Below are 13,240 nucleotides of genomic sequence, written 5' to 3' on the forward strand. Positions count from 1 at the left end.
CGACACCACCCGACTGGACTCACTGGGTGACGCATCACGTCCGGGTCCCCGACTGTAGAGCGCATGCCTCGGAGGCGTTGAAGTCGAAAACCATACCACGTAACAAAGCTGGTTCGCTGTATCGCTATGGTGAGTTATATTTGCGTCGTTACGTTACAGTGGAAGAATGATCTAGCCATCCACTCGTAATAATTTATTGCGACCAACACCTACAGTCCTGAGGCCCCAATTGGAGCTCTAGCGCAATAGACATACCTAGCTCTCGCTTTGCTATTTAACTAGAAGTCATCTCTAATCTGTTGAGAAGTTTTCGGTGGGACTGCGCATACGCTGCTGCTGTGCTCATCAGCAGTGCTCATTAAGCATCGGCGGAAACGCTTCATCAGCACCAACCGGAATACGTGAGTGCGACAACTAGAATCGAGCGTTCGCTTCACGCTAGAATCGGGTTCAGATATAACTGGATAGTTCAAAGGAAGCTCCCAGAGACTCATCGTATGGCCGATATGAACTAAAGTATACGGGATTTCAGCAAGCGTAGCTTTCGGGCAGAGAAGTTCGTTCGTTGTTTAGTGTACGCATTTTGCTCAGTTGACATGGCTGCCAGTCGTTGCCAGAACTGAGAGCATCATACAAAAGCACCTCTCCAACAGGAACTAACGGAGGGTGCCAACATTTCTTGACATAGGCATAAAAAATGCTTAAACTGTTTTCGAGGCATTCGAACTCGAACATAAAGCTTAGGTACGAGAAGACAAAAACTGAAATATGTGCTAGTTTAAGATGATACCAAGTACAGTGTATAGACGGTATTTGTTGAAAAGTTTACGCCGAAGAAAAAAAAGACACCGGCGTGCGTCATCTGCCCCGTTCGAATCCGATTCTTAACTATGGCGGCAACAGAGATGTTATTAATCGCACTCACAGTGAACTCGGCGCAATACTTTGTGTTCGGCGAAGAGTTCGTAACGTGAAACACAGTCGTGTGTTTCATGGTCGTCCTTAGCACGGACAAGTGCCGCGATCCCGCGGAGCCCGACGTAACGAGTGACAGCGCACTCACACGGTGGCGTGAAGGAGCCTGATCTGCGGGCCGTGCGCACAACGTTGCCTAGCAACAGTCGCTCGGCGACAGATATGGCGGCGCAAACTTGGTTGCCTGCATGCATTCCACGCCATCGAATACCGAGGATACAGAAAAAATTGAGAACAACTTCATTAAGTTTCCATGGACCGTCACCAGCTGACACCATCTACCCAGGTGGATGGCGCCACACGCCCAGGTGCCTGCGGTACTACCACGATTGCAAAATATACATTTTGACAAATTGAAAATCTCGTATTCTCAATCAAACAAAGCAATGCCTGGTAGCCACACCTTTTCGCGGACACATCCTAAGCCACACAAGTGTACATGACCTGTGCCTCATTAACTATAGCCGTTTCAGAACAAGCAAATACCGCCTGAACATGATTTTTAAAGTGACCCCCCCCCCCCCCCCCCGGCTGTATTTAGTACACCGTAACAGACAGCAGTGCCCATGCCTAAACAACTCACGTAACAGCGTGCCAAGGAAAAATGTCTGGTTGTCGTACCCGTATGGCGGCTTGCAGCTCCATCTTGAAGTTCTTGGCATACTCTGCCTTGATGTGCACAAGGTCCACCTCGCAGCGGGAGACGATTATGCGGATGAGCGTCTTGTCGCTGGTAATAACGCCCTGAGCCTGAGGACAGCATGGATTAACATCTTCAAAACTTGGCGCTTCTCTGTAGCATTTGAAGATATTTTTAAAGAAATTGCCACAAATGTCTACGTGAGCGAAGATGGGCAGAAGCAAACAGGCGCAACAGCAACAAAAGCATTTTTTTATTATAGCGTTTTTCGGGGCCCCTCAATTTTTCACCGTCGAATGACTTTCCCATCTGCAAGTTTTATAGTGGGAGTGTTGCTGCTTGCCTCGTCTTGAAATGTTATTTGGAACATTTGGGTAACCACATTGGCCTTCCTTACGGCGGCAAAAAGCGCGGGCACATTGCTTAATTTTATGCGCTGAAGGTGACTAGTTGGCCTAACATTTGTAAGAGGGAGAGTGGTCTCGAGACGACTGCCGTGAGCTGGCAACATTTGTCAGCCGTTGGTATTTGTATTCCTTAAGATGCTGTTTCATGCGATAGAGTCTTCTATAGCTCCGGTAATCACCCAGCCTTTTTTATTGCGTATTGGTAATGCCTTAGAGCCCTTCTTACTTCGTCATTTTTAATCGCTCTATTTATAGCCTGCATACATCCTTCCAGAGTAGGCAGATATAAAGAAGCGCATTGAAATAAATCCAAACAGCTTCCAGGAAACGTCGCTATTTGTAAGCTTCAAAAATGGCATACACTGCCTGCACGTTGAAAAAATCTGCAGGGAATTGATTTCTCAACCGAGGTTTCCTTTAGATACAATGCGAGCTCGTAAACGTTTCGCTTTATTATGAAACTTTGGCTGTTCGTTTAAGCGGAACAATTTGTCCTACCTGGGGTGTGCTTGCTCACCGTTCCAAAAAGGTCTTCGCACACGTTTTTAATTTAGAGATTTTTATTGTTTTATGGTTGGTACTTCCTCGCAAGATTAATTTAAAACAAAACAGCTCAAAGAGGAGCCAGAAAACACTTAGATTAAGCAGGTGGAAAAACGGGTCCCAGTAGGGGTGACTGGTGTGTGGTTGGTGCCTCTGCTCTTCAAATAAACTACACCGGAAGCTGCACTCACGCCGGTTATTTGCTTTGCTAGTATTCTAAAACGGTCCGACTACAGTCTTGCTGGTTCCTTAAGTCAGCATAAAAGTGAAGAGTAGTAGCACAAAGCCTCTTTTTTATAATACACATCGACGCAAAGGCGACATCCCTTCCTTGACGAGTCTGCCAGGAAGGCTTCAAAATTCGGAATTTTTGTTTTGTAAATTAGAGAACCAGAAGTGACATTCATATTATGGTTGTTCGTAATCCGGCAGAAATGTAAACTCCATAACTTGGATAGACGAATCTGTTAGTTAGTAATGTTTAATTAGACATAGACAGCTAAGAATAACCGAAACAGCACGGCTTTTGAGCAGTAGCGGTGAGAAAACGGAAACCACAATTCAAACCAAGACTGAACGGGGCGCAATACAGCATATGGCTGGAAAATAGCATATTCTGGTAATGGTATATAACCACCCAGCACCTTTAGAGAAAATACAGATGTCAAAAGGAGTCTGGGCGGATCGACAGTAAGCATAAATTTGTTGCGAAAAAACTGGAGGAAGGAAGCTAGGCAAAGCGTTTAACAACCACAAGCACTCCTGCAGAATCGAAAAATGTAAGAAGATCAATGACTATGCATCGATAAAGTAAGAAGTGTTCTGAAGGACGAAAGCCTAAAAAAGACGAAAGGATAGGTATGGGACGTCCTAGCAAGCTAATGCTATTTAAAGTAATTTACGCGTTATTCAGACTCTAGGTTTACCCTGCTGCGTGATGTACATCCGAACGCGAAGTGACTAGTCTCTGTTAGAGGTGAGCAGAACTGAGTTTTCCGAATAAAGTTACTGTTTACTCACCTTGATTGCCTTCTCAAGTTTCTCCGCGAAGAAGTACGGGATGTTTACGACGCATTTGGCTGTGTGAGAAAAAACGCATTAAAAAAAAAAGCTTACTGGGTAACCGCAATGCAATTTATCGTGCTGTAGAAAGAATAGAAAGAATAGGAAGTCACTGGGATTACGTACAGCCTATTATTGTGGTCATGGGGCTCAGCGATAGTTACAAACAAAGGGGAGGCATTCTTGACATATTCAGTTTTAACGGAATCGACTAACCCTTTTAAGCATTTGAAGCTGAGCTCAGCTGATAATAAAAAGGCGCAACTGCTCACTTGTATCGATTTTATGGCAGAACTTCCGAGATCTAGAAAATCCGTGGAGTAGAAGAAAAAAACTCCGCTTCCGAAAAAAACTGTTCCCTTTGGAAGTAGAATATGGTGCAACGGTACATTGTATATGCTCACAGCTTGCACTCAGCTGTGGCTTGGTTTAATTACAATGAACGCTTTCTCACATCTTCAAGTTTGTTAAAACTCAGCTACTAAAGACAAATAATGCTGTCATAAAAACAATAGACTGAGCTCCTAATGCAATCGCGCACTCGACGCCAGAAACAGAAGTGTTTTGTCAACATTAAAAAAAGTGAAAACGTCGTTCCGACGTGCAGAACTTGATGATGAAACTAAAGGCAACGTTTTGTGGAGGTTGTAAAACAAGACTTGTTCGCTGACCAGATGTAAAACTTTGCTAACGACACCTCTATTGACGTCTGGGGCTGTCGACATAAATATTCTCAATGTGCGTTGAATACAATGTGGCCGCGAATTTCGGTCAATCATGGGTTAGAGACCAATCAATGGACGTTTTATTCCGGTCTGACACGCTTGCGACACGATGTCTAGGGTGTTTCTTAAATAATTAGACAACGACTTTACAACGAAGCTACAACTCGAGGTTGCTTTCATCACCGACATGCTCCGAGGACGATAAAATAGGCAGGTCGACACCACCGTAGGCACTCTACGCGGCCGTTCGTCATCCTGCCGCTTCTACGGCAGTGCTGATTATATGGTCACCCACGGTTCACATCCGACAAAATATGACGCAACACCCTTGCCAGGGAAAACCAACGTGAGACGAACTCCTGATCCCCCATGGCTGCGTTTTGTGGGGATACCGCCACTGCTTTGTGGGGATACCGAAGTACAAGGGACTTGGACTTCGCCAGTGACGACTGCCTGTCGGGTAGCAGATCAAGCCCGGTGTGAGTCATTTGTGTCCATTACACTATCCCTGCCTATCACCGACCTTTGATGACCAGTTGACCCTTACCGTGGAAAGCTCCAGAGCTGGCGGACAATAAACAAAACAGCAGCAGATCCTGGAAGTGCAGTTGGTTTACGGAAAAAATAACTCAAACCTTCCAACGATGCACCGAGGACGACTCTTCCTAAGTTGTGAAGGACCGACGTCATGATATGGCCCTCACGTCGCTCCCGAGCATGACGATGATCTCACGCGCAATGCATATATGCCGGGATCAATCCCATCACGAATAACACGACGACGCCCGTCCATCGACAATAAGGGCGCACTTACTGCCAAACAACTAGGTTCTCCATCCGCGAATAGAACACAACAGCATCGCAGGTATCAGACGTCCATTTTGTAGTTTCGCTAATTAAGAAGTAAGTCGACTGTTAGCATCACCCTGTCCAAACATTCTTCCACAGAGAAAAAATGAAAATGCAGAACTCGGTAAAATAAAACGATGAGCAACGACCACCGCCAGGGGCTATATTTCTCTTGTAATATCATGGTAATACAGTTATCTTTCTTTGCCGTGAGCATAGTAGTCACGACAAATCCATTACTCAGGAATATTTTGTAATAATTCGGTTGTCTTGTTACCGTTGTACATTTCCCTTGACTTAACTGTGATGAACAGTGAACTTGAAGGAAATTTGAGAAAGCTAAACATACAGAAAATGAAACTGATTTCAATGTCTTATGTCTTCATAATGTGGAGCATTTCCCAAAAAAACGCTTAATTCGTGATGACTCACTATAAGGCCCGTATTAAGAATTTAATAATTTGTTCTATTACGCTGAGCGCAATCTATGAATATGGAAATGCATATAGCAGAGTCTAGAACATTCGTTAAGAACACAATCCATTTGCTTCCAATATTTTTATTCTCATAGAGGCAGTGCGAAAGACTTGTAAACGACAACATACACCTTAGATTGCGAACTTTTGCCCAATAGCTATGACGGCAATATTTGCCCGCGTAAACGTTGCCTATAATATCATTATTATTGGGCTGTCTAAATTATCGATAGTTGCCTTAATAGCGATAGTTGAGCCTAAAAGCTGAAGTATCTTATAATTAGTGGCACAATTGAGGTATCAGAACTCAAATGTTCTTAACATATACTCAAAGACACCGAAGTACCTAACTTTCGTCTAGGGATGTTCCTTTCTCAATGCAGCTCACGTTTCTCAATAAAAATCGTTATTCACTCTTGTTTCAAAATCATCAGTGAAGCTTCACTTCCCGCGTTAGTGCATTGTTCGTGGCATGAAGATGTTTTGGTTGTGCCCCAGATCGTCATCATTACCTTTCTCATCATTAGCATCTTCATATCCGCTGCACGAGGGAGGCCTCTACTGCAGACTAACAACCCCTCCTCTTCTGCACTTTGTGGTCAAAATTCTTCCGTTTCCGCCATGAACTCCTGCCCGTTCATAAGATGAACACACAGGCAGTACAACGCACCCACACTATGGACTGCACCATGCTTAATAAACCATTTCGCAAGTTCCCTGTCGTTGCAACGCTATTTCGGGAGAGGAGTTACCACTATAAGTGGCCCATTTAAATGAACGTGTTATAAACACAGCGCCCTTCGGCCTCGCGGTTCCTACTAACCGCAACTCTAATTGAGCCTACCTGACATTTCCACAAACCGGAGGCAAAGGAGCTTCATTATACCTTAAAAAGATTTATAAACATGTTCGAGTGCACCAAAATATTATGCCATTCCTTGCTTTTTATGTGGTGTGGACTCTGTTGTAATTAGACTCTATTGTCAGCAGCCAAGTTATGCATGTAGTCATAGGTTTGATCAACTCGATTTCCGCTTTTGCATTCCCACCCCAGTGAGAAAAAATGAAACCTCGCAGATTTTGCCCAGGGGAGCGACACCTGAGCTTCTACACATGCCGTAGTCGACGAATAACGATAAGGCTAAACCTCCCAGTGAACATTTATGTGTGCACAGTTTGTGAGAAACGAGCGTTTTTGTTTTTTAATCAGTCCCAAAATGCCCTGTGGCTGGGATGGAACCGCTATCATGGCTGTGTTGCTCTCAACGGAGGTGTCCCGAAATGCCATTATATAGCAACCTGAATGTAAAACTTTCTGCCGATTCTCACGTGCTTCAGAACATGACTATTGAAAATAAAATTGCGGTTGTTTTTTTTTCCTTGTCGCCCCCTTTATTGTGAATTTACCGCAATTGATGTTAAACTGAGCCGTTCTTACTGATGGCGATGTAGGCTGCGCGGAGGTTCCCAGTCATCTTGCTTTCGATGAACTCGACTACGGAGCGTCCTGTGAGGTTGTTGTACTCCTGGAAGACCAGCCGCAGCTGCTCGTAGCTCTGGTTGGTGAGAATCTGGTTGAACACTGACCCATCGTTGCTCCACGTATTAACTGCAGCCTGCTGAAGAAGCTGCGTTGGAGAATAGGAAAGACGGCGGCCACTGCAGCTGTACTGAAGTTAAAGGTGCTAATTGCGAAAAAAAACACTTCACAATTTCTCTGAGTGTGGGTGCAGGTGAAAATCACGTTTCCGAAACAAATATAAGTGGCGGATGAGATATACAGTTACTTTTTCAGATGTACGGCGCAATAACCCTACTTCGATGTGTTACTTGCATTTACAATGTATGCTTTGCTCGCACTGAAGGCTATAGAAGCAAGGAAAACGCACACGGTGCTAATGGTCGAGTTAGAAGAAAGACAGAGACAATATGCACTTATGTGGTTGAAGATGCCAGCTGAAAAGGTTGCGGCTGCGGGTTGTAGGTCGGAAGTGACAGCGCCAGTGTTTTAAAGATTTATTCTCTCGCATCGTAATCGTCCTTAACAAATTTTTGGTTTCCGTTCTAACAGGGATGAGGCGGAGAAAAACCCTCTATTGGGCAAGTTGTAGTGGGAGTTCGTGAAGTGCAGGGCCTTGGTGCAGCTGCCATTTTTGCTCTCTCAAGCGCTCACGCTGATGTGTAGTGACGTGTAGTGGCAGCTTTCATGTACCACCCCCTTGCAAATCTATGTATAGAGTCCTCCAAGGCGCCCATTTTCCTGGTACTCTACGTAGTGTGGAGCGCAGAGATCTCGCAAGGCGTGCTCCCGCCAGAAGCCCATTCGAAAATAGCTCAACATATCGAATTCGGGGGTGCTTAAAAAAGATAAAGAAAACATGGAGTTTTGGCAATGCCCAACGCAAATATTACAGGCCACTTTGCGTGCTAAACGGAGGTTTTATTCTGTCATAACTTCGATGCTCGAAAAGCCCAGTTAGTACTCTTTTCTTTAGTGAGATGCGTCTTACTTTGTCTGGGGTGCAGCAAGGTTTACACGCATTCTCTTTGTGAAGAGCGGTGAAGCTTATAAAAAGAAAGCTTACGGTCAGTCTATGGCATCATTATAATTCAATTGTCTCACATGGACAAGTTTTAAGGTAGAGTAACAAAATATAGTCATTGACAGGCATAGATGTACAGAAGTTTTGAACATCAAAGGAGAAAGCTGAGTAACGCCTTTAGATGCCGTTATTATACTCACGTTAGCGTCGTTTCTTGCTTTATTAAAATCCAGAACACCTTCTTGGCGGCGGGCCTGCAAATATAGGGAATGCTTTTGAGGTCGCTTCTGAGCGAATACGGGCGACAAAATATTTGTTCACCAGCATCGCCGTCAGTACAAGGCCGTAAAGACTTGTGTATTAAAGGCTCATACTCGTGGATGCGTTCGCTTTAACATCGGTGGCTACAAGTAAGGGGGGGTGAAGACGTGAGGAAAATGCTTCCATTTCTTGGAGGCCAACTACTTCTACTTTTATTTCTCATTTACGCTTCTCTGGCTTGTCGGCGACACAGACTCGATGGCCAAAATTTGATAACCGGTGATGTACGCATAAATATAACAGAGATTACCAAAATGCTTGTTGACGGCACGGCATTGTTATTTTTCAGTACAAAGCAGATGTGAGACACCCAAACTTCCATCCACCCGCACCTAACGTAAACAAATGTTAGCTTGAACTGTGTATTTAAAATAATTGTAGACATCATAGAATTGTGTTTTATTCAACTGAATTTTTTTACTGTTAGGAAAGTTCTGGCGCTTCCGCCTAGACAGCTACTACAAAAACAATGAGGGCTACACATCCAGCCAATCGCCGCTTCCTTCTAGAGCCTTTACTGCAGGTGTCCTACCCTTGATTGAAATCGTACCAATTCTACAGGGTTCTCGCGGCTCAATATACGAAACAAAATTGCGTTAGGGTCAGAATGCTGTTGCAAGCTGTAGATGACCGTGTAGAAGTCGTTTCGTTGTTATGGAGATCCGTCAGTTAATATGAACCCAGCGGTTTCTATTGTCAAACTTGTGATTGAATACACTGACACTTTACAACATTCCCCGGCTGTCGTGCTTTTGCAATCTGTTTTTAGTTCAGTAACCACTGATGCCTTCAAGCTTTCCATCAAGTTTCGTCGTCGCAACTGTGTTCCACTGACATTCGTCTTCTGATCAACCACATTGAATTGAATATCACGTCCGTTTCTCCGTTTCCAATTGGCCTCCTGCGTGATGTTGTTACTACAAAGACAAACACTTGCAAGTATTAAAACAATTGTTATTTCTGATTTTCCAAGCAAGGCTGCCGAAAACAGGGTTTAGCTTCCCAGGTTCTGAATGAATCCATTTTCAGGAAATCAATCCAACCCATTCCTGTAATGTTCCGGATGTGTATCAGCGGAGCTATCGACTCTACACAAAAAATCCCAAAGTGCTGCACTGCTGTACCGGTTTATTCCTTTTTAGCTCTCCTGCAACAGGCTTATCATAAATCAAGTTACACTCAGCATCGACACTGATACCCACAATCACATTAGCAACGGCCACACGGTGTTTTGCTCAGCGTAGCGTCGGAGCCTAGGTTCAGCCGCACTCCGGTTTTTATTACACATGGCATGCAGTTTCATGCTAAGGGGCAAGTAAGGGTTGCTGCCCGCCAAAGTAGGCACGGGAACCTTGGTGGGTTTCCCCCGCAAGGTTAGCGCATAAACAGGAAAAGGTTTGTTCGTTTTGGCGGCGTCTTCCGTTCTACCAGGAGTGGAAACTTACGGTGCACATTGAGAGGATGAGTTTTCTAAACTCTGCGGAGGCCTCACTCCCAAGGTCGCTTTCCACGTCCGTTCCGAATGCTGCGTGGAAAGAACAAAGCGCGATTGGAGGCTACCGAAGTGTTTATTACTCTCAGGGGTTTATTACTGTTTATTACTCTACCGAAGTGTTTATTATTAATTACGCACCCTTAAGAGCATAAACGATTGTTGTATGAGGACGCTCGTGTTCTAAACACCCCTGGTCACATTCAACGAATAAGCTTTGGATGCGGCTAGTCCGAAAGGCTCCGGACGCAAGGCGAAGCTTCGAGTGCAGAACCCATTCAAACATTTTTAAGGCTGTTTGAGTGGTGGATCCATGTAATACACTGCCATTGTCCAGGCGCGACCTCGCCAAGCTGTTGAAGAGACGCAGAAGGCAGGTTTTATCTGCTCCATATGACTGCTGAGTCAATATTTTCAGTATATTCATTGCCCTGACACAGTTATTTTTAGTTGTATAATGGATAAAATAAACGTTAACATCATCTAGCACAGAACCTAAAAAAATGTGTTCTTTCTAACCGAATGGTCACAAAGTTCAGAATAATATACGGATCTGGCCTAACGCCACATGGCGTGGAGAACAAAACGCAAGTGCTCTTTTCAAGATTCACCTGGAAACCATTTTCATCAGCCCACTTTGCATGTTTTAGCACCCAATTGTAACTACCGCTCACAGACTGAGAGAATAAAATATTTGTAGTTCATTTTTATATCGTGAACCTAAACCGAGTACAAAATAGTAGGCGGCAGTGCCTTTTGGCGGCAGTGCCTTTTGAAGTCAGTGCATTTTGGCGGTGAAATGTGTGCTGCTCATTACGGCACCTTGCGGGACCCCGCTTTCTTGAATCTGTCTTCTAGAAAGCAATGCTACAACCCTTAGGCGAAAAGGTCGTTCAGTGTTGAGCGTGCTTCCCTATACACCGTAACGTAATAGTTCATGCATGATGCCTTGTATCCATGGAGTATCGTAGCGTTTTTCAAGCCAAAGAAAATAGGCATACAGTTCTGCGTCCAGATAAAGCATCTTTGACGTGCGATTCGAAAGCCACAAGCTGGGCGGCCATATATCTTGCCCAGAAACCTGCCTGCAGTTATCCAGAATACCATGGTATTCTCAAAAGTACACAAGTCTTTTATTGACCATTTGTTTCGAACAGCTTGCTTAGACAGCTGGTTAGGGCTATTCGCCGGTACCTTGCCGGACAGGAGGCACCTTTCCCTCGTTTTAGTAACGTAACCATAATTGACTCCTTCCAAGCCCTTGGGAAACATCCGGCCCACCATATCTTATATAATAAAAGCAGGAGGGTTTGGAGGGTATCTGCATACAGGTGTTTAATCATTGTGTATGTGTTCTGGTTTGCACCCTGTGGTAATAACCTACACGTCGCCAAGGCAACTTTAAGCTCAAGGAGGGAAAATGGACTGGTGTAAGTCTTGTGACGATTGCGTTATATCCCTAGTTGATTTGCGCTCCTCAGATCTTTTCTGCCTAATTAATCTGTCTGTGTAGTGTGAAGATCTTGATACAATTTCAAAGTGTATATGCAGTGTATTTGCTTTATTTTCTATTGTGCCACCAGTGGTGTTTACAAGGGGTAAGTGGTTTGTGTTTTGGGACCTTTTACTTTTCGTATTCCGTTCGAGACTTTTCTTGTGTCTGTGTAAGAATTATTCGACGATACAAAAGCCCTCCAGCTGTTCGTTTTTGCCTCTCGGCGAATACGCTTGCCAACTTCCTTAGCATGCCCAATTAAAAGCAATGGGGTTCTATGCACTTTCATAGTTGGAAAGCATACCCCAGGCTTTTTTTGTACTTTACGTCATCTCGACACTCTTCATTGCACCGAAACCACCTGGGGTTTCGTAGATTGCCACAGGTCTGAGGAATAGAACTCCTAGCAACATCGAAAATGTGTGCGGTAAAGATGCTACAAGCTTCTCCAAACTGTAAGGGTTGTATGGATGTGTGGGATAGTTGCAACTTTAGGATGAAAGCCACCGAGTCTGTGCGAGTTTCTTTAAACTTTTTATGGTACCTAAAACTGTGCTAGCGTTTATCTAGGCTTTTCAGAGTGACAGGGAAGTGATCGCTTAAATAGGGGTTGGAGTCCACGTTCCACTCGAAGTAAGGGAAAAGAACGGCCGAACCAATTGCTAAATCAATGGGTGGGTAGGTGTTGTGTTCAAGAAAATCCTTCAACCCTTCAGGAATATCTGCTTCAGTTTCAGTTATCAGATAACTTTCTGAGATGACACATTGGCAGGTGTTGAGGCTTTGGTGAGGTGTTATAAAGATTTGTAGGCCAGATTTGTTTGTTTGCTTGAGAAGGTTAGTAGACTGTTCCTTACATGTAAATTCAATAAGCACGTCCAGAGGTGCAAGTTTCTTTGCGTCATAGATTGTTGCCACCACACTTTCAATAAGCTTGGCGAATAGGAAAACAGATTTCAACGAAAGTGAGGTTGCTTTGTCGACGGTGTACACGACTAAAAAACGGGAAATTTTTCCGGGTTTGTAAAGACAAGGTTCGATAGGGGTTTGAAGATTTCTTCGGTGCGCACCCTTTTCGGGGCCCGATCACTTGGAAAGGGAGATTAGGCACATACCATAAAGCATAATATGAATGAGGTCAGGAGGTATTGTGTCCACTGAGGTTACCCTCATGCCCAGCAAGACCACGGGGCCCCCTGCCTGATAAAGTGACAGTGAGCCCGTCCGCCGCAGCTTGGCCAAGAGTCCGAAGGACAGCATTCAGGGCTTCTAACCCTTCAACTTTAAACTTCTCACCACGGTATGTAATAGCTTAGGTACGGGCGCTTGGGGTACGTGGCGTCACCACTCACCGTCACCTGGATTACTCAAGGTGACCCATGCGGGGATGCAGAGAGAAGTGAAGCACTCTCGATTCGATTGTTTTACTAAGTTTATAGCGTAAATTCACCCAGAGGGGACCAAACATGGCCAAGGTTACGCAGGCTTCAATTTGCACACGTAACTGCACAATATTTACACATCACTTCAGTGTTCCTTTAGGTCTGGAACGCTTATACCAGTACAAACTGCTGAATTGGCAATTAGCTTCTGACGTCAGCCGTCATAGTCACTAGCTAATCACTGGAAGTAGGTCCTGCAGATAAATAAAAATGAATACAAAAAATTTTGCGGAAACGCTGAACTTTTGCAACAAAGCTCACCACATGCCT

Source organism: Haemaphysalis longicornis, unplaced genomic scaffold, assembly GCF_048455015.1.
Source record: "Haemaphysalis longicornis isolate Haplotype H1 unplaced genomic scaffold, Haemaphysalis longicornis Haplotype H1 scaffold_19, whole genome shotgun sequence".
Taxonomy (NCBI): Eukaryota; Metazoa; Arthropoda; class Arachnida; order Ixodida; family Ixodidae; genus Haemaphysalis; species Haemaphysalis longicornis.